This window comes from Saccopteryx bilineata, chromosome X (assembly GCF_036850765.1).
Source record: "Saccopteryx bilineata isolate mSacBil1 chromosome X, mSacBil1_pri_phased_curated, whole genome shotgun sequence".
Lineage (NCBI taxonomy): Eukaryota > Metazoa > Chordata > Mammalia > Chiroptera > Emballonuridae > Saccopteryx > Saccopteryx bilineata.
The window spans coordinates 80,096,934-80,119,757 of record NC_089502.1 but is presented as its reverse complement, the minus strand read 5'-3'; the positions used below and the strand labels follow the sequence as shown (position 1 = coordinate 80,119,757).

The 22,824-nt window shown below is 38.0% G+C and overlaps 1 long non-coding RNA gene and 1 pseudogene across 2 annotated transcripts; one reads left to right on the top strand and one right to left on the bottom strand.

The window, feature by feature from the left end:
• The first annotated feature begins 80 nt into the window (after window positions 1-80).
• LOC136316935 (uncharacterized) lies at window positions 81-11,985 on the top strand. Of its 2 annotated transcripts, XR_010727820.1 has the most exons (4): window positions 81-232; window positions 2,271-2,342; window positions 9,781-9,954; window positions 10,728-11,985. It is a non-coding gene; the product is annotated as an uncharacterized lncRNA (long non-coding RNA). The 2 variants fall into 2 exon arrangements; XR_010727819.1 differs by lacking the exon at window positions 10,728-11,985 and having other exon boundaries at window positions 9,781-10,410.
• On the bottom strand, window positions 3,970-4,851 carry LOC136316776 (large ribosomal subunit protein eL8 pseudogene; annotated as a pseudogene).
• Window positions 11,986-22,824: the final 10,839 nt, after the last annotated feature.

The following is a 22,824-nucleotide window of genomic DNA, read 5'->3' as shown; positions in this document are numbered from 1 at the left end:
GAGCGGAAATGACGTTTCCCCAGCATGGCGAAAGCGGCTTTCCGCCTGCGCCTGCGCCTTCTGACGATAGTCCCTGGCCCCGCCTGTCCTTCCCTGCGCAGACTCAAAAGTGTCGCATTGGTGCTGGGATGGGTTGCTAGAAAAATCTGAAATGCTTCAGTGCTCAGTCCTAACAGTGGTGATCATCTGAAAAGTGTGAAGTAGAATTATGCAGCCTTCGCGTCCCACTGCCGTGAGTAGCAGCAGAGAATCGAATTCACACTCTCCATGTGCAAATGAGGGCACATATACACAATAGTGCACATCTGGATAAAGAGTGTAGTCATTTGTGATGGGGGGGGGGGGAGAATCAGAGAGACTTTGTATGCTGAATATTAAGGAGTGAAAACTTCACCGTAAAAGCAATAGTAATCTATTGCAGACCTTTAAAGTAGATTCATCTCGAATAGAATAAAAATAAAGTGCCAAGGAATAAATAAAAGCAAGGAGGTGACACATAGATACAGACAAAATGGTAGCAATCCTACAGGAAAATGGGAATAGAGGTCCGCGGCGGGAGAAAAAGGGGTGAAATGGGTGGAAGGAGAATTTACATAAGACATAGTGGAACATGATGAAATAGGTAGAGGGTGTTATATTGAGTGTGGAACTAGAAGCCACGTCAACACCATAAATTAAAATTTAAAATTAAAAAAATATTTAAAAATTTTAAAAAGTGAAATCATAAGTACACTTGTTTATTAAGGAATTAATTAAAAACTCTTGCTGCAGGTGTAATCCCTTCTGCTTTGGAGTAATGATGAGCAGAAATGATAATTCAAGATATTTTCAGTGACTGTAAAATGCTTTGTATATATCCGAAGTGTCCTTGTGAAACTCTGGCCACTAGATGGCAGTAGGAATCTACAAATTTTCTCAACTCCGCTCCTCTCCCGCCCTCAATGTTTAGAAAAAAAGCACTTATCAGAAGCAAAACTCAAATTGCCTCTATTCTGAAGCAGAGGTGTTTTTGCAGTTCTTGTATCTCACATTTCTTTCTTTAAAGGTCTTTCATTAGTAGTTCCCTTGTAAACTTTCTGGCACAACTTTTATTTATTTTTATTTTTTGTATTTTTCTAAAGTGAGAAGCAGGGAGGCAGAGACAGACTCCTGCATGTGCCGGACTGGGATCCACCTGGCATGCCCACCAGAGGGCGATGCTCTGCCCATTTTGGGCCATGCTGGCAACCCAGCTATTTTTAGCACCTAAGGCTGACTCTCCTTGGAGCCATCCTGAGCCCCTGGGGCCCATGAGTTAGATGGAACCGATAGAGCCATAGCGAGAGAGAGAGAGAGAGAGAGAGAGAGAGAGAGAGAGAGAGAGAGAGAAGGGGGAGGGGGAAGGGTGGAGAAGCAAATGATCACTTTTACTGTGTGCCCTGACAGAATCTAAACCAAGATATCCATAAACCGGGCTGATACTCTACCACTGAGCCAAACGACCAAGGCCTCAATGTTATTTCTTATTTGTCAGTGCTTTCTACGTAGTTTCAACATACGGAAATAAGCCTAATAGTTTAAAATCTCCCTTATGTAAGGAGAGAAAACAAATCTTTTGAGGTGTTCATGGAATCCCTCTGGAATACCTCAACTTATTCCCAGGTCAAGATTCTATTTATAATTTAAATTTTGGAAAGTCTGTCAACATGTATTACTATGTTTAGATATTTGACTTCACAGGGGGTCATTGTGAAGCAACAGTAATTATCCAGTTAACCAGGGCAGAAGTAAAAGATTTTAGAGACAAACACCAAAATTTACAAATTGTTAGCCAAACTCAGTTCTTACTATTGTGGAGATTCAGGTTTCTTCAATAACCAAGGATCTGATTAAGACAACATAAAACACAGAAACATTTTTTCTTAAAACACAGAATCTTTTCTTTCAAGGCAGAAATCTTTTCCACAGTATCAGTAGCAGACCAATTGTCCTTTATAGCTAAGAGAGAAACCTAATCTAATTTTGCATCTGTTTAAATAATTTTAAATAGCCTGACCTGTGGTGGTGCAATGGATCAAGCATTGACCTGGAACGCCGAGGTCGCCGGTTCAAAACCCTGGGCTTGCCCAGTCAAGGCACATATGGGAATTGATGCTTCCTGTTCCTCCCCACCCTTCCCTCTGTCTCTCTTCTCTAAAATGAATAAATAAAAATAAATAATTTTAAAGAAATGTGAAATCGTAATAAGTACACTTATTTATTAAGGAATTAAATTAAAAATCTCGCTACAGGTATAATCACGTGTGCTTTTGGAGTAGTAATGAGAAGTGATAATTCAAGACATTTCCAGTGACTGTAAAATGGTATGTATATATCTGATGTTTCCTTGTGTTTTCCCTCTTTCTCCTGAGTTGCTCAAGTTTCCCTGTGGACTGCTCTGGGCCGCCCAGAAAAGATCCTTCTGGACCTTTGCCCCGCCGCAGTGAAACTGTGGCTGCTTGATGGCAGTAGGACTCCACAAATGCTCCAACTCTGCTCCCCCCCCCCCTTTTTCTCCGGTCCTAATTTTGGAAAGTTTGTTAACATATATTCAATGGTTCCGACAGTCACTGATAGCTTCTGAGTTAAGTCGGTGAAAATGAGCATAAGTGTTGAATGCAGTTGATTGTAAGGGAGAGTGTCAGTTATTGAGAAGGTTACATAGAGATTGAAGTACTCTTCAGAGCTGACTTATGTATTTGCATACCACTGTTTCAAGTTTTGGGGGTAGATACCCAGTAGAGGGATTGCTGGGACATATGGTAGTTCTATTCTTAATTTTTTGAGAAACCAACATATGGTCTTCCATAATGGTGGTACTAATTTGCATTCCCAGCAGCAGTGAATGAGGGATCCTTTTCCTTTTTCTCCACAGGCCCTCTAATACTTGTTATTACCTTGACCAGGGGGCACCAACTAACCAAATGACCTCAGGCTCAAGCCAGCAACCTTGGGCTTCAAGCCAACGTCTTTTGGACTCAAACCAGTAACAGTGGGGTCATGACTATAATTCCCCCACTCAAGCTGGTGACCCCACACTCAAGCCAGATGAGCCCATATTCAAACTGGTGACCTCGAGGTTTTGAACCTGGATTCTCAGCATCCTGGGTTGTTACTCCTTCCACTGCACCACCTGCCCAGGCTGTGGTTTTCTTTTTTGTGTGTGTTATTCTTGCCAACTTTTGGTATCAAGGTTATATTGTCCTCATAATATGGGTTGGGAAGTATTATTGCTCCTTCTTCCACTTTTTTGAAAGACTTTAAGAAGGATAGGTATTAAATCTTCTTTGAATGTTTGGTAGAATTCACTAATGTAGCCATCTGATCCTGGACTTCTTTTGGGGGGAGGGTTTTTTTTGGGGGGGGGGGAGATTTTTGATGGTTGTTTCTATTTCCTCCCTGCTTACAGATCTATTTAGGTTTTCCACTTCTTTGTGACTCAGTCTAGGAAGATTGTATAGTTCTAGGAATTTATCCATCTTCTATAGGTTGTTGAATTTGGTGGCACATAATATTTCATAATATTTTACTATGATCTTTTGTATATCTATGATGTCTGTGGTAATTTGTCCTCTTTTATTTCAGATTTTGTTTATATGAGTCCTTTCTCTTTTTACCTGGGTGAGTCTAGCCAGGAGTGTGTCAATTTTATTGATTTTTTTCAAAGAATGAGATCTTTGTTGTATTAATTTTTTTCAAAAGTGTTATTGGTTCTCTATTTCATTTAGTTCTGCTGTAATTTTTACTATTTGTTTTCTTCTGCTGCCTATGGGTTGCTTCTGTTTTTCTTTTTCTAGTTCCTTAATATGTGATGTTAGGTTGTTTACTTGGGATCTCTCTTGTTCTGTGATATAAGCCTGTAATGATATAAACTTCTCTCTTATTATTTTTTCGCTGCATCCCAGACATTTTGATATGTCATGTTGTCATTCTCGTTTGCCTGTATATATCTTTTTTTTTTCCACTGGCCAAAGGATTTTTATTACTTTTATGTACAGAAAACTCAACAGTGCACTTAGCCCAGCTTAGTGGCCAGTTCTTTAGCCGTGGCCTTTTCCAGCTTGGCGATGCGAGCCACCGACTTTGGACCCAGGACATTGCCTCCCCAGTGACGGCGAATCTCGTCGTATCTGTCGTTGTAATTGGTCCGGATAGCTTCCACCAGCTTGGCCAGGGCACCTTTGTCTTCTGAGTTGACCTGTGTGAAGGTGACAGTAGTGCAGGTATTCCTGTGCACGAGGCGCCCCAGCCTGGCCTTACCCTTGTTGATGCAGTAGGGGACGCCCATCTTCCAGCACAGGGCAGGCAGGAAGACCACCAGCTCGATGGGATCCACATCGTGCGCAATCACAACCAGCTGGGCCTTCTTGTTCTCCACCAGGGTGGTGACAGTGTTCACCCCTGCTCGGAGGACAGGTGGCCTCTTGGTGGGGACATCCCCTTTGCCGGCAGCTTTCTTCTCAGCCCGGGCCAACAGCCTCTGCTTCTTCTCCTGCTTGGTCTCTGGTCTGTACTTGTAGGCCAGCTTAAGCAGCTGAGTAGCGGTTTGGCGGTCCAAGGCCTGGGTGAACTGGTTGATGGCAGGAGGAACCTTCAGGTGCTTGTAGAGAATAGCCCTCTGCCGCTGCAGCCGGATATAGCGGGGCCACTTGACAAAGCGGGTGAGGTCCCTTTTGGGCTGGATGTCCTGTCCAATGCCAAAATTCTTGGGCCTTTTCTCGAACAGGGGATTTACCACCTTCTTGGCCTCCTGCTTTTTCACGACAGCAGGGGCCGGGGCCACCTTCTTCCCCTTAGCCTTCTTTCCTTTCGGCATCTTGGCGGCGGGAGGAGAGAGCTGTATATATCTTTTGATCTCTGCTTTTATTTATTCTTTGACTCAGTCATTTTTTTTAAAAAAGTATACTATTTAATATACTCATTTTTGTGGGTTTCTTTATTTCCTTTTTGCAGTTGAATTCTAATTTCAAAGGCTTATGGTCAGAGAATATGCTTGGTATAATTTCAATCTTCTTGAATTGTTGGGGTTAGTTTTGTGGCCCAACATATGGTCTATCTTCGAGAATGTTCCATGCACACTAAAAAAGAATGTATAATCTAATGTTCTGAGATGAAATGTTCTGTAAATGTCTACTATGTCCATTTGATCTAATGTGTAGTTTAAGTCCGATATTTCTTTATTGATCTTCTGTTTTAATTATCTATATAAAGCTGTCAGTGGTGGGTTGAGATCTCTAAATATGATTGGGTTTTGTATATCTCCCTTTATTATTCTGTTAGTAGATGTCTTATATATTTTGGTGCTCCCTGATTCAGTGCATACATATTAAAAAGTGGGATGTCTTCTTGATATAGTGTCCCCTTTACCATTATGAAATGTCCATCTTTGTCTTTTGTTACCTTTGTTGTCTTGAAGTCAGTATTGTCAGATATAAGTATGGCTATACCTGCTTTTCTTTGGGTATTATTTGCTTGAAGAGTTGTTTTCCAACTTTTCACTTTGAATCTCCTTTTGTCCCAGAAGCTTAGATTTATCTCTTGAAGGCAGAATATAGTTGAGTTTTGCATTTTGATCCACTATTCTACTCCATGCCTCTTTATTGGTTAGTTCAGTCATTTACAATAATTACCCATTTACATTTAGGGTAATTATTGACACATGGAGATATCCTATAGCTATTTTATGTTTTGTTTTCTGGTAGCTCGATTCTCCTTTGGTTCCTTTCTTTTGTGTTTCTGTCACTTGTTTTCGTTTGGTGGTATTCAATGTTTCTTTCCTCTATTTCTTCTTTTTTTAAAGCTATGTATTTCAGTTTTTGTGCTTTCATGGGTGGTTACTGTTAGGTTACTTAGAAAAAAGGCTTCATATACAAGAGTCCTTTGTGTTATGAGAGCTTCTGCACTCCATCCTCCTTTGCTACTTCAGACCTTTATCCTCTCTCCTTTTGCATTTTTTTTCACAGATTATCCTCATTTATATTGTAACCTTGTTGGAGCTTTTTTTTTTTTTTTATAGTGTTTTTTTTTTTAATTATTTTTTTATTTATTCATTTTAGAGAGGAGAGGGAGAGAGAGGAGAGACAGAGAGAAGGGGGGAGGAGCAGGAAGCATCAACTCCCATATGTGCCTTGACCAGGCAAGCCCAGGGTTTCAAACCAGCGACCTCAGCATTTCCAGGTCGATGCTTTATCCACTGCGCCACCACAGGTCAGGCTTGTTGGAGCTTTTATTTGTAGTTTTGTGTTGTTTTATTCTTTGTATCTGGCAGAATAACCCCTATGAGTATATCTTGCAGTAGGCTTTTTCTGGTCATAAATTCCCTCAGCTATTTGGTTTGGTTAAGGTCTTAAAACTAGAAATAGCATATTTGGTAATCAAACCCAGGTCTTATAATTTCAAGACCAATGGTCTTCAACAAAACATGGAACATAGCAGCATTATGGAACAGTCGTTAGTTATTATAGGGATGACCATGCCCTAGAATGAAGAGGGCTTAACTTTATGTAGAAAACTGTAAGATGACTTAAATGATTGTAACATGAAATGAAAATATGGAAAAGGTTTATTTGGTGGCTTGCAAAACTAGATTACATAAGGAATGTGTGTGTGTGTGTGTGTGTGTGTGTGTGTGTGTGTAATTTGTGTAATTTGTTTATAAACTCCCACTTCTCAGATATAAAATGGGTATAGTGTCACTCTGGGCTTATAAATAGAAAGGCACAGATGAACTTAAGTGTCTATTACTTATGGGGAAGTATGGCAATTATACCAATTGGAAAATAAAATCTCAAGAAATGAATTAAAATAAACTCCAAGAAATGAGCCAGTTTATAAGTAGTATATCTATCATGGGCTTGTTCAAAAGATAGAAGCTCTATATGCTAGCACTTACCCAAAACTGGGGACTAGAAGAAAATTTAATTATATATTTTTAGTTAAAGCAGGTGAAATTCTAAACATAATTTTTAAAAAAGATTTTATTTATTGATTTTACAGAGAGAGGGATAGAAGGTGAGAAGTATCAACTCATGATTGCTTCATTTTAGTTGTTCATTGATTGTGCCTTGACCAGGTAGCCCAGGGTTTTGAACTGGTGGCCTCAGCAATTCCATATTGATGCTCTATCCACTGTGCCACCACAGGCTAGGCTTAACATACCTGAACTCCATACTTAACTAAAGGTTGAGATGTTAAAAAAAAAAAAAGCCAGAGTTTCAGTTTTCTTATCCTCTCTCTTTAATTGTTTTTAGTCTTTTACTGAGATTTCCACATACATCTCCATTTCATGTACTCAGTAGACTGTTTCTACATAGACATTGAAGAGTTTTCTGACTGATAAAATAAAGGAAGCTGGCAGTTTAAAAGAAAGTCAGGCCTGACCTGTGGTGGCGCAGTGGATAAAGCGTCAACCTGGAAACGCTGAGGTTGCCGGTTCAAAACCCTGGGCTTGCCTGGTCAAGGCACATATGGGAGTTGATGCTTCCTGCTCCCCTCTCTCTCTCTCTCTCTCTCTCTTCCCTCTCTATAATGAATAAATAAAAAAAATCTTTAAAAAAAAAAAAAAAAAAAAGAAAGTCACATCTGGTTTCTGACGGGAATTCAGCTTTCGAAAAGTTTTTTCCAAGCTTTTATAAATGCCAGCCTTTAAAAATTCATTCTAACTTTTTTTTTCTCTGACTGCATTGAGATAACCCAACACTGTAGAAGTATGACTGGAAAAGGAAAAGGTCAAATCAAACATAAACGCAGTGAGGTTTACTTTTATCAGCATTAGCCAAGGGTGTCCACTGACAAGAAAATGTAGTCTATTAGAAATTAAGAGCAGTGATTCCAAACACCAAGGTGTGGGAGTGGGTTGAGTGGATATTATGTAACAATGTGGAAACATATAGCCAAATGAAAAGTTTTGGTTGATGAATATATGAAGAAAACTTGAATAATTAAGTGTAACATGGGGAACAAATCCATCCAAGAATGGTCTAATTCTTAACCTATTGTATAAAGGACACTTAAAAATGCATTGGAGGCCTGATCTGTGGTGGAGCAGTGGATAAAGCGTCCTTCTGGAACGCTGAGGTCGCTGGTTCCAAACCCTGCACTTGTCTGGTCAAGGCACATATGGGAGTTGATGCTTCCTGCTCCTCCCGCCTTTCTCTCTCTCTCTCTCTCTCTCTCTCTCTCTCTCTCTCTCTCTTCTATAAAATAAATAAATAAAAGAAAAAACACATTGAAAAGACTTTAAAGAGTAATGAATTAATTCAAGAAAAATGAGATGAACAGTGTTGATTCTAAAGAAAAAAATTATAGTTAGAGAAAGAACATGTTGATAATCCTGTGCTTATTTATAGTTCATTTACTTGGAAATACATAGCTTCCCTTCGTTAATTTTTGGGTCCCTTCTTCCATCAGAATATCTGAGAATATTAAAACATGAATCTGGAATTTTCTCTCTATAGAGAGCCCAAACATTGATTTTAAGACGTTTTTGTAAAATGTTTTGTTTTGCCCTTGAAGTCTTTGTCTTTTTCTGCAGTCCTATCTCTTGTGTCAATACCTTCACAGAATCACAAAATCGTCTTCTAAGTTTCCTTTTCAGTTGGATTATTAATATTTTTTGTGTTCTATATATTCTTTAAGCTAAGTTTTTCTTAGACCCTCTAAGATGGAATACTAAATTGGTGTTGGGTGAAAACTAAACATTCCCTTTTTATAATTAACACATAGCATCTACTGCAAGTGCAGTGTTAGTCTACGTTGCTATTTAAAGTGTGATCTATGGACCAGGAGCAACATCTTGGAGCTTGTTAAAAATGCAGTTTCAGCTTTACCCAGACCTACTGAATCAGAATCAACATTTTAGCAAGATCCCCAGATAAATCTTATATGCATTAAAATATGAGAGTGGGTAGACACATACCAAATACTTTATATCTACACAAGGTTCTATGTAAAATAGGTGCCCACTTTTAATAAAGGATGAAGAAATGGTATACAGATTGTGGAGGAAACATTAGTCCTCACTTTAATGTAATGTGGTAGTCAATGTTAAAAAAATGTTCTTACTTGGAGACATAAATATTTTTTGGTAAACCATATATATTATAAATAATATTATTAGATGTGGCAAAAAGAACTCTGGAAGTCAAAAAGCTTACAAATTGGGCTTAAATGTGTGCTTCCTTTTTTTCAAAGACAATTTATTATTAAACAAAACATATTACTCTGATATATTAAATGACACTACAGCTCAGTCTTTTCCTCTGGCATGAAAAAGATAGCATGGAGGTTATCAAGTTACTTTTGGAATGAAAGAACAAATTTTGTATCATACCTTGGCAATATGGTGGCTTTGGGATTTGAAGCAAATTATTAACTTCCTCAGTTGTAGACAATTTAAGGTGCACAGTGGTGTGGTAGTTGAGAGAGTCAGCCCTGGAACCAAATCTCAACTCTGCCACTTAGTAGCTGTATAACTTTGAGCACACAACAACCTTTCTATTTCCTTCGCTGTATGATGAAGGGTGCAATGACATTCTTCTGATGTTACCTATGCAAGTTATCAAGAACTAGGCCCGGGCACATAATAAGAACCCAATATATGTTAGCTATCATTACGGTCACTTTGTAGTCCATAACTTAACAAGGTGTCTTGCATTTAATAAGCACTCAAGAAAACCTTAATTGAGTTTGTGAATAAAGGGTTGTTATAAGGAATTAAAGAAAACATATTTAATGTGCTTAATGAAGTACAAATTTTGATAGACTTACGACCTGTGCAACTTACGATCATTCAACTTTACGACCACAATCGATAGCCACGATTGCTCTGCGTCTGGCAGCACAAGCATTGCCCAGCTGGGTGTAGGACAGTGTGGATCAGCTTCCAGCAGCACTACCATCTCCGCGTGCACCATTTCAACTGTTACCCCAGACTCGGTACAGCAATTTGTGTTTTGTGTCTTCGATATTTTTCATCAAACCGCTTCCAAGATGTCTACCAAGAGGAAATTGTCTTTGCAAATATTAAACCAGTTGTACTGGTAATGCAGTGTTTTACTTAAACCTGACAAATGTAAAAATAAGAAACAAAATGGTATAGAGATGATAAAATGGCATAAAATGAACAAATAAAATTATGATATATAACAATAATGAAAGAAAATTATGATAAAATATGACTTAAAGATTTTTATAACATCATTTCAGAGTACTGTACATATAGCCTACTCAACTTACGACCAAATCGTGTTACGACCGGTCTGTGGGAACCAATCGTGGTCGTAAGTCGAGCACTAGCTGTATCTTGCATTTAGTAAATATTCAATCACAGGTAGTAATTAGATCCTTGAAATTCAAATGCTTTTGTGAAATGTAATTATATATTTAATCTATTAATAGGTTAAAAATGTATAATCGCTTCTGAGAAAGTACATGGACACATTTAATGTAATTTGTGATTCACTAACTGTGCTCCTGAAGGTAAATATTCTGCTTTTAGCTATAATGTAAACTATCTAATTCTAAAGGTTCATAAATGAAAGTGGAGGTCATAGGACAGTAACATGAAACCTATTTATTGTAGAACTACTACGAGGCTACTCTTCACTTTAATCTGACTTCTATTCCCACCCCTAGCATGAATTATATTACTGTCTTTCATGACTGATGGGGGTAGGCCACACAAGACAGAAGTGTGTTTTTCTTTCCAGGTTATTGAATAACATGTGAAGTTAATCAAACGAAGCAACAAAACCTTTCTAGAATTGCTGGTGCTGATCTTGATCTCTACACATAGAAAATAAATTCATTGGAAAAATAACTTCACAAGAAAACAGAAATCTTGTCTGACATTTTAACATTCAGGGGTAATTATTATCTAACATACAAACATTGGGAGAAGTTATGGGGGCAGGTGACAGTTGTGGCTGTGGCAAAGACAGGTGTATGTGTGTGCTCATGTGTATCTGTGTGTGTGTTGATGGGAATCTACTGTTTAACATATTGCAAAACATCACTTTGGAGACATAGACACAGTTAAACTTTTTGTTGTTGTTGGCTAACATTTTTCTAGATTCCTACCTAATCAATACTTTTACTCAATAAATATCTTTTGTTCCATGAAAATTCTATCAGTCTAGATAACTATAAAACATATAGTACCAAAAATAATATAATTGCTTGGGGTGCTATCAATTTTTATCAATAGACAAAATATTTTGTGACAACTAATTACTACTTAAAATAACCAATCCATCTATTGGTAAAAATATCTATTTTACATTTACATGAATTGAATGTGAGCTTAAACTGGAGTTTTATGTATGTATGTATATATGTATGAAGTATGTATGTATTTAGAGGGACAGACATAGAGACAGACAGGAAGGGATAGAGATGAGAAGCATTAACTCATAGTTTCAGCAGCTTAGTTGTTCATTGATTGCATCTCATGTGTGCCTTGACCAAGAGGCTCCAGCAGAGCAAGTGACCACTTGCTCAAGCCAGTGACCTTTGGTTCAAGCCAGTGACCTTTGGGCTCAAATTAGTGACCATGGGGTCATGTCTATAATCCCACGCTCAAGCCAGCACCCTGTGCTCAAGCTGGTGAGCTCGTGCTCAAGCCAGATGAGTCCACAGTCAAGAAGGTAACCTTTGAGTTTTGAACCTGGGTCTCAGTTTCCCAGGCCAATGCTCTATTCACTGCACCACCACCTGGTTGGGCTGAATTGAAATTTTAAAAAGGTTTTATTCATTTGCTTTTTTGACTCTCAGTTTTATTTAAAAGGGTAAAGTAGCAAAAAACAATTACTAGTTAAAACCTTACTGTTGGTTCTAAAGAAAAGTCACAACATATATAGTCTATGTTGTGCTTTTATGCAGTATTGTGGTTTTAGAAGCTTTAGTGATATACCAGAGCATTCCAGTGCAGCAAATAGTGAATTAAACTTCAATGCCTAATAGGTTACTGAGTAGTTTTTTATTATTTTTTTTTTCATTTTTCTGAAGCTGGAAACAGGGAGAGACAGTCAGACAGACTCCCGCATGCGCCCAACCGGGATCCACCCGGCACGCCCACCAGGGGCGACGCTCTGCCCACCAGGGGGCGATGCTCTGCCCATCCTGGGCGTCGCCATGTTGCGACCAGAGCCACTCTAGCGCCTGAGGCAGAGGCCACAGAGCCATCCCCAGCACCCGGGCCATCTCTGCTCCAATGGAGCCTCGGCTGCGGGAGGGGAAGAGAGAGACAGAGAGGAAAGCGCGGTGGAGGGATGGAGAAGCAAATGGGCGCTTCTCCTGTGTGCCCTGGCCGGGAATCGAACCCGGGTCCTCCGCACGCTAGGCCGACGCTCTACCGCTGAGCCAACCGGCCAGGGCTTAGTTTTTTATTATTAAGGTAACCTTCACCCATGTTTTACACCAATATTTCTGCAGACAGTTGTCTTATGGATAAATTACATATTTGCCTAGAAGTATTTAAGATCTAGTGTCATTTAATAAATTTTAATCTACGAATGATTACTGTCAGTTTTGTAAAGTTATTTCATATCAGAGAATGATCATACGTAGCTTTAAAGAGGTATATATTTTGGTTCAAATTTTCTACTTTTATAGGCGTTTGTCTTAATAATTTAGCCTTGACACATAACTTTTGGCTCATTTCTTTAGTAATTAAAAGACATTTAAATGTCAACATCTCCCTAAATTTTAATACTAGAGAAATAAACTAAACATATTTTAATCATTATAAAATTGTGAACTTTTGCTAGAAAACTGGGATTTTCTGGCAGAAGTGGAAATTAAATTTACTTATAAATGAAGTCTCTCCCAAGTAACCTCTGCATTTAAAAACTACATCTAGAAGTTTAGAGTCCTCTTTGATTAGGTAATATTCCTTCTCAAAGGATATCCATCCCCAATTCAAGTAAAAATTCTGCTTGCCTAACTTGTTTCTGCCTAGAAAACAAAATTTTAAAGCATCAAATTATTGTTTAATTGAATGAATGACTTTAAAATATTCCACAGACTACCTTAATGATGCGACATTAATGATCACTTTTGCCTGACTAGGTGTTGGTGCAGTGGATAGAGCGTAAGCCTGGGATGCTGAGGATCTAGGTTCACAACTAACCCTGATGTCACCGGCTTGAGCATGGGATCGTAGACATGACCCAATGGTCACTGGCTTGTGCCTAAAGGTCACTGGCTTGAAGCTCAAGGTTGCTGGATTGAGCAAGGGGTCACTAGCTTGGCTGGAGCCCCCAGGTCAAGGCACATATGAGAAGCAATCAATGAACAACTAAGGAGCTGCAACTATGAGTTGAAGCTTCTCATCTCTCTCCCTTGTTGTGTGTCTATCCTTGTCTGTCCTCTCTCTCTCTCTCTCTCTAAAAAAAAATCACTGTAGCTCCTTGATATACAATTCTAGAATATCTACATGGAGATACAGTTTACTATTCAGTAACTTTTATACAGAAATGCAGTAGCTGACCTAATTCTTCACAAAATCCCTTGATCTTTAGGAGGTGCAATTGGCAAGAGGGAAGGAAGCAATTTAGCTGAATGTAAAATCAAGCATCCAAGTTTAGGATGACTTCCTTGCCACAAGATGCCACTGGAGAGCAACTTTTTCCTATGGGGAAGGCTATAGGCTTATTTGTGATGCTGAAACACACACAATTTCACAAATTAACTTTGCGTGGTCCACTGAGCAGTTAGGGAGAAGGCTTTAATTATAACCATTTAAGAAAAACCAAATATCCCCTCTGCCTCCCTTCTCCATTATATTGACTCTATTCCTTGGAACAAACAGCTTTTTTCCTTGATTCCATTCTGCTAGGAAGATAAAGCGTTGATTCCCCCTCCTTTCTACCACAATGGAGTCGCTGCCTATCAAGGGAAAATAACCCTTGTGTGTGATCTCGCTGATGTGAAACCTGCCCTGCCAGGTGAATGAAAGGAGATACAGTGATCAGGTGATCACTTTGCGTACATCCTGTACTTCCTTTGATATACACCAAGTATTTTAGAGAAAGGTGAGGTTTATGAATGAAGACATAACTGCTTTATTTTAGGCCTCTCTGTACAAAAGGTGGAAAAAAACTGAAATAATAAACATAGCTTGAAGCCCAATTTTCTATTTATTTATTTATTTTTATTTATTTATTTATTATTTTATTATTTTTTTATAAGCCCAATTTTAATTCTAGTTTCTTTGCTTCTGAGTTCACATTGAGAAAGCCACACTAGAGAAGAAGAAATGAAGCAGGAAAACATCAAGACTTTAATAAATGCATGACCAAGAATCCGCACAAGGGGACATATAGTGAGTGAAGAAGGGAAGAATGGCCTGACCTGTGGTGGTGCAGTGGATAAAGCATCAACCTGGAACACTGAGGTCGCTGGTTCGAAACCCTGGGCCTGCCCGGTTAAGGCATATATGGGAGTTGATGCTTCCTGCTCCTCCCCTATCTCTCTCTCTCTCTCTCCCTCTCCTTTCTAAAATGAATAAAATATTTTTTTAAAAAAAAAAAGAAGGAAAAAATATTCACCTTTGCTGGAAATTTTACAAATGAAAATTGCAGCTATGTTGAGTTATCACTGGACATGTACTAAAGATGAAAGAGAATTTTCAATATGCCACGCTTCTGTAGGGAAATTGGTTTTCTTCTTTATTGTGTGGGTTTGCCATGTCTCTGATCAGAGTAAATTGTAATTTTTTTTTTAATCTACAAGCATATGTCTGCTCCTAACTGTCTGAGCAGCCCAGGACAGGACATGGTAGAATTCATGTTTCTAGTCTCCAAGCCCCATGTTGTTCCTGGGACATAAGGGGGACTACTTATTTCTCGATGAAGAAACTTATGGAAGAAGTATGATTTTTAGTAGTCAAGTGGCTACCTTGTAAGTCCTGCTTATTTTATTCCTTTTTCACAACAGTTTCAGCTTACACAAATAGAGTGCATACTACAGTTTTATTGGACTTGTGGCTAAAAACTTCTGATCAATTCAGTAATTTTTGTACTCAAAAAATAAATTTTATTTTGTAGACTTCCTTCCTATTTTTTCCTCTATATCCAAGCATCAGAGATTACAAGCATATAGTTTCCCCATTTCTGTAAAATTTTTACACTTAATATTTGATTCTAACCCTTTTCTGAAATATTCCAAAAATTATCACCCTTCTTCTAGATGTAACATGTTGTAAGAATATGGAGTCCTGAGGCCTTCTCTGGACACTACATGAAGTAGCAAGCCCCAATGCAAAATTCAGTACCATATAGCTTCTTTGTTCTGATTAATGTTTCTCCACAGTGATTTCTATAACCTCATAACCTATATTTGTTTACTATTTTTGTCCCTCAGTCTCCCCCTATTGTAACACATTCAGGAGTGCAGGGTGACTGTTAGAAAAATTCTTATGAATTAGACATTCTGACATGTTGGTTGAAACATATTTGGTAGTGCTTAATTTTTTCTGGTGTTGTAAATGTCCTATCGATTAATGTAATATAACTCTTTCAATAATGTCTTTGGAAAAGTAATTTTTTTAAATGACACCCTTTCTAGAATATCTGGCATACTTTAATTTTTGGACACTGTATAAATAGTTAAGTGACTTCCTATAAAAACTAAAATTTGAGTTCATCTAAGTGACACCTCTAGGGAATATTGGTGACTAAAGTCCAGCTTAACCCTTCCATCCATTATGGAGTAAGAGATGGTTTTAGGGATAATTTCATCTCCACTTACAGATTAAAAACCTTATTTTTTATTTAGCACTTATGTTCTGGAAGGATGAGGGTGCCAGGTTACTCCTTAATCAGGGATTTTCAGTGGCACATATGTCCGCCATTTTGTTATTTTATTTGAACTAAAATGAAGAAACAATACTGAGAAACTGCTCAAATACTGGGAGACAGTGAACTATACCAAAGTAATTGTTTTAAATGCTTAGTGTTCACTCTAAATCAGAGACTTTTAAGTTGATATTTTACTAGAGAATATAAAGTATATAAAGCTTAACTCAATAGAATTAAATACATAATGTCTGATTTACACACAAATGAATCTGATTGTGTTTTAGAATGTATAAAATCTTAAGTGTTACTTATTATGCAGGAGTGATGTGGGTATTTGAGGAACTAAGATGTAGTTTTTTTTGTAACTCCTACTAAAACTGACCTTGCACAATTGAACTCTGCATTTTATGTAAGGAAAAGAAAGACACATTCTTTACTCATTGATTACATATCATATAAACACCTCTAAAACCTCAATGATGAGAACAATAAACATTTATACTTTAAATCACTATAGCTACAGCTTACAGAATGGGAAATTTTAGATAAAGTTAAATAACTTAAAACACTTTTTACTTCAGTGCAATTTTAAAGTAGATTCTGTCATGGGAACACACTGACCTTCCTCCAGCCCCAAACCAGATTTACAGCTTCTAAGATCAGACGAGATCGGGCGCGTTCAGGGTGGTATGGCCGTAGACCAGATTTACAGCTAAAGTACAGAGCAATCAACCTGAGTAACCAATGGAAGGCTAGCTGAACTGAAATATTGTAACCAAGGATTTACAGAAGAAGCCATATACGGACTGGTAAGAACAGCAGAGATTTGTCCCAATGCTGTAAAATCTAGTTTTCCACTTGACATTGATTGACCTTCTGCCTCTAGGGGAAGGGCTAGGAGTTAGTGACCTGGTTCTCTTCTGCCACTAGGTAGAAATCCACAAGATATTTGACTTGAATCTTCTTCTACCACTTCATAGAAGGCCAGGAACTACTGGTTCTGAATATTTCCCTGTCACACTGGATGGAGGGGTCGGAGATTACAGGCCTATTGTCACTGTTGATACTAAACAGAGGGGCCTACCACTTTTAGTGGATTTGACACATAAATTAGTGGGCCTGTCTGGTTGTTCTGTTGCCACTGTGTTGGGTAGATTAGCCCATGACTTCCAGTGCCCATAGTTGGAAAAAAGCCTGAGTTCTACTGTTCTCACTGCCACTGGTAGATTGGTTCACTGTTTATGATCAAGAAATGGGTTTTATCCACCTACTTTATACTGACATCACTTCTATGGGAAAATTATGGTAGATGTGGTGACTCACTAGGCTCTGCTAATGCTGCTCTTGTGGACAGATTTAGCTGTCTACAGTATTTTTTTATATGCACCCATGCTAATATACACAAGAAATATATATATGAGATTTGTGTTTCTGGTCAGGATGGATTACTGGTGGTCAGATTTATTTTCTTTACTAAGACAGTTCTTTTTAAAATAGACAAAATATGCACAGCTAAAGACAATAAGTACAGAATAAAAAGAAACTACACATTGGGAGAACATATTCAACAATATGTCTAATAAGGGATTAATAACCAAAATTTATAAAGAACTTGTAAAACTCAACACCAGGAACACAAACAATCCAATCAAAAAATGGGCAAAAGAAATGAATAGACACTTCTCCAAAGAGGACATACAGATGGCCAATAGGCATTTGAAAAAATTCTCAACATCACTAATCATTAGAGAAATGCAAATTAAAACCACAATGAGATATCACCTCACACCAGTCAGAATGGTGCTCATCAGCAAAACAACACAGAATAGAATAAGTGCTGGTGAGGATGTGGAGAAAAGGGAACCTTATTGCGCTGCTGGTGGGAATGCAGACTGGTGCAGCCACTGTGGAAAACAGTATGGAGATTCCTCAAAAAGTAAAGATCTAACTGCCTTTTGACCTAGCTATCCCACTTTTAGGAATATACCACAAGAACACCATAGAACTGTTCCAAAAGGAGAAATGCACCCCCATGTTTATGGCAGCATTGTTCACAATAGTGAAGATCTGGAAACAGCCCAAGTGTCCATCAGTGGACGAGTGAATTAAAAAGCTTTGGTACATATATACTATGAAATACTACTCAGCCATAAGAAATGATGACATCGGATCATTTACAATAACATGGATGGACCTTGATAGCATTATATGGAGTGAAATAAGTAAATCAGAAAAAGCTAAGAACTATATGATTCTACACATAGATGGGACATAAAAATGAGACTCAGAGACATGGACAAGAATGTGATGGTAACTGGGGTGGGGGAAGGGGGGAGGAAGCAGAGGGGGTGGGTGGGGGGAGGGGCACAAAGAAAACCAGATAGAAGGTGACGGAAGACAATTGGACTTTGGGTGAGGTATGCAGCATAATCAAATGTCAAAATAATCTGGAGATGTTTTCTCTGAACATATGTACCCTGATTTATCAATATCACCCCATTAAAATTAATATAAAAATAAAATAGACAAAATATGTAGAATGATCATTTAAAAAGGAAACAAATCAGGCAGTTAAATACAGTGAAGTCTGAGTGAGAATCATGAAGTAAACAAAGTGAGACCTATCATTGTGTCAACTTATTTTCCTGAAAGAGATTCTAAGCTTCACTGTTGTAATATGGAACCATGCCTTGCAGGATCTCCCAGAGTTGAAGAAATGAAGCTGAGAGTCAGGAGAAAACATGGCAACCAGAATTTGAGAAACAGATTAACGAAGAGGAGAAAGCTTACTACACAGAAAGAGTATAAAAGATATCAACCAAAGGTTCTATTCAAGTATATAACAGATTGATGATCAATATTTGCATGGGAAGGAAGTTCCCAAAGCAGAAAAACAAACCAAATATAAAATGTAAGGTGATAGAGTAACTAGCACTCCCTCAGACATAGTGTTTCTTCCAAGCATCTAGACTGAAAAATCACATAATTCATGGTGTAGTGGGTAAAATACTCAGAATGGTTTTGACTCAGTAGTGAGGGATAATTATTCCAAGAATAAACCATGCTGTGGTCCTACCTAACAAATAATAAAAACAAAACCAGAAAAACTCAAACGTTCATGTAACTTAACCATATCATAAAGTAATGCTCAATAATATTTGTAGAAGTAAAAAGGTCAGCATCTAAATGGTAATATTGACAATGTCAGCCATCCAATAAAAAAAGTACCAGGCATACAGTGAAGTAGGAAATATCACACACACACACACACACACACACACACACACAGTCAGCATGATCAGGCGGTGGTGCAGTGGATAGAGCATTGGCCTGGGATGATGAGGATCCAGGTTTCAAACCCCAAGGTCACTGGCTTGAGCGTGGACTCATCTGGCTTGAGCATGGGATGATAGACATGACCCCAAGGTCGCTGGCTTAAGCCCAAGGTCGCTGGCTTGAGCAAGGGGTCACTGGCTCAGCTGGAGCCCCCCAGTCAAGGCACATACAAGAAAGCAATCAATGAACAATTAAGGAGCCGCAACTATGAGTTGATGCTTCTCATCTCTCTCCCTTCTTGTCTGTCCCTGTCTCTCTTTCTCTCACTAAAAACAAAAACAAAAGCAATAAAATAAAGAAAAAAGATTAGGAGATAAGGATATTTAAGTTATTTTACCTGTATTCTATCTTTTAAAAGTTAAATAGAGTTAAAGAAGACTATTCTAAAAAAAAATTAACACTAATAGAAATGAAAACAACAACTAAGATAAAAAATACAATGGATACTAATAACAACTTCTGCCTTGCAAAGGAAAAGACCAGTGAAGAAAATTGGTTTAACAACAACAAAGCATCATTAAGCTGAGGTAAAATTTCAATAGTCCTAATATACATGCAATTATAGTCCTAGAAGGAGGAGAGAGGGTAAAGCATGAAATATACTTGAAGAATATTGCCAAAAGTTTTCCAAATTTGATAAAAATAGATGAAAGGAGCTAAACAAACCCTAAGTACCAAATCATAAAGATGTAAAAGCAAAAGCTTATCATATCATATTGTTCTAAACAAGTGAAAAAAATCTTAAAAGCACCCAGAGGAAAAAGATATGTGATATACAGAGGAATAAATATAAAGATGACAGTAGATGTCTCATTAGAAAGAATGTCAATAAAAAAAACGGTGCATCAACATCTTTAAAGTAATGTGGCGGTTAATTTTTTTGTGTGATGGTTAATTTTGTATGTCAATTTAGTTGGGCCACAATACACAGACATTTGGTCAAACATTTTTTATGTTTCTGTGAGGATACTTTTTGGGGGTGATATTAATATTTCAATTGGTAAACTTTCAGTGAAGTAGTTTGCCCTCCATAATGTAGATCTTATCAAATCAGTTGATGGCCTTAACAGAACAAAGACTAACTTCCACTGGGCAGAAAGGAACTATAATTGTATGACTGCCCCCAAATCCTTAAAATCTATCACTGATCTATCTATCTATCTATCTATCTATCTATCTATCATCATATATCTATCTATCATCTATTTATCTATATATCACATATTGTATTGGCTATTTTTCTCTGGCTTACTCTAATACAAGTACTGAAAGATAAAAGACTGTCTACCTAGAATTCTATGTCCAGGGGAAAAAAAAAACTCTCAAAACAATAAAGACGAAATGAAGACCTTTTCAGACAATCAGCAGCAGTATATCCACAACACAGAGAAGAGAAAAACAATATGATTTAACTTATATGTAGAATTTAAAGGACAAAACAGAAACAAAGTCATATATACAGAGAACAGACTGACAGCTTTCAGAGGGGAGGGAGCATCACTTTGAGCCATACAACAGGAAAAATGCTGGACAAAATGTAAATTAACACCTTTCCTTGAGCTTATCAGTGAACTAAACTAAGGGCAAGACAACTGGCCTGAAATCTGGAGAATTACCTCTATAGAAAACCAGAATTTGATTATTTTTGTCTACCCAGAATAGATGTCACTGAATACCATGTAAACTGTAGGAAGGTTAAACAAGAAGTATTTAGTCAACTGCTAAATGCCCATTGTGGACTAGCATCGGAACATAAAGCCCCTGGGGACCTCAGGAACACGTGTGTTTTCACCCCTTTGCAGCAGTTTCCCCCACCTAGAAACCCCATAGGTAATATTGAAGAAAATCCTGAGTAAGTTCCTTCATGTTTCTGGCTGGAGAAAAAGAACAAGGGTAATTGCTAAAATCAACCTAGACAAACATCTTACCCCATTCATCTGCTTTATAGAATAAAAGAATTTATCTTTTGTATAGTGCACTAGTGGAAACTCATTCCAGGTGAATGAAAGGAATGGAGACAACCACCAAATGTGTGCCCATATTTATCTTCCTAGAGGCATTTAGATTTGTAGGAAGGGTATGAATACTTATGAAGAACATACCTGAAAACCTTGGTTCAAAATATTTGGCCCTGGCCGGATGGCTCAGCGGTAGAGCACCGGCCTAGCGTGCGGAGGACCCGGGTTCGATTCCCGGCCAGGGCACACAGGAGAAGCGCCCATTTGCTTCTCCACCCCTCCGCCGCACCTTCCTCTCTGTCTCTCTCTTCCCCTTCCGCAGCCAAGGCTCCATTGGAGCAAAGATGGCCCGGGCTCTGGGGATGGCTCTGTGGCCTCTGCCTCAGGCGCTAGAGTGGCTCTGGTCGCAACATGGCGATGCCCAGGATGGGCAGAGCATCGCACCCTGGTGGGCAGAGCGTCGCCCCCTGGTGGGCGTGCTGGGTGGATCCCGGTCGGGCGCATGCGGGAGTCTGTCTGACTGTCTCTCCCTGTTTCCAGCTTCAGAAAAATGCAAAAATATATATATATATATTTGCCTAAAACTGAAGCTTAGTAGAAATAAGAGAGAATACCACTTTCACACACCTCCCCCTCACCGAGCTAACAAATCTCAAGTAAATATTACAGTGGAGTACATCTAGAAAAATGTCAGGAGACAGACTATGTGGAACAAAAAGGGCCAAGAATAAAGACAAAAACAAGGTATTACTAGAGGATTTTGAAATCTCTTGTTCCCATAGCAACAACAAAATCCAAGTGTGATAACCATAGCAACAAATTCCAACTCTGGCAACCATAGCAACTAAATACATTTTATATCTAGTGTAAATCCTGACCAGATCAATGCAAACATCCACACTAAAGGCACAGAAGAAGAAAAAGCATGCTAATCTTAAAGGATAAATAATTTATCTTAGTACATACTATTCTATATATGTTAATCTTTCAACAACAACAAAAAACCATGTGGCATAACAAAAAGCATGAAAAAACAGTCTGAAAAGACAAAGAAATCATTTGATGCATACTCAGATATAACATGGCAGTTAGAGCTATCAGAAAGGGAATTTAAAACAACTATGACTAATATACTTAAGCAGTGGTTCTCAAAGGAGGGCAGTTATGCCCACAGAGAATATTTGGCAATGGTTGGAGGTATTTATCATTTTCATGAGATGTGCCATAGGCATCTATTGGGTAGAGGACAGAGATGATGCTAAACATCTTACAAGGTATGAAACAGCACCTTACAACAGAATTATTTGGCTGAGTATGTATATTATGCTGAGGTTGAGAAACTTTGAAAGGCCTATGTTAAAAGCTCTATTGAAAAAATAGAAATCATGAAAGATTATATCAGTGTTCTTATCAGAGAGAAAAAAATATATAAGAAAGAATAAAATAGAGACACCAGAAATATAAAACATAAAATCAGAAATTAGATTGTCTTTGATGGGCTCATTAATATACTCACTACAGTTGAAGAAACACATTACTAATCTTAAAGACCAGCCAATAGAAAATACCCAATCTGAAATACTAAGAGAAAAAAGAGGAGAAAAATAGCACAAAATATGCAAGCACTGTGGGACAATAACAAATGGTGTAATACATGTCATTGGAACCTTTTAAGTAGAAGAGAGAAGAAAAACAAAACAAAACAGAACAAT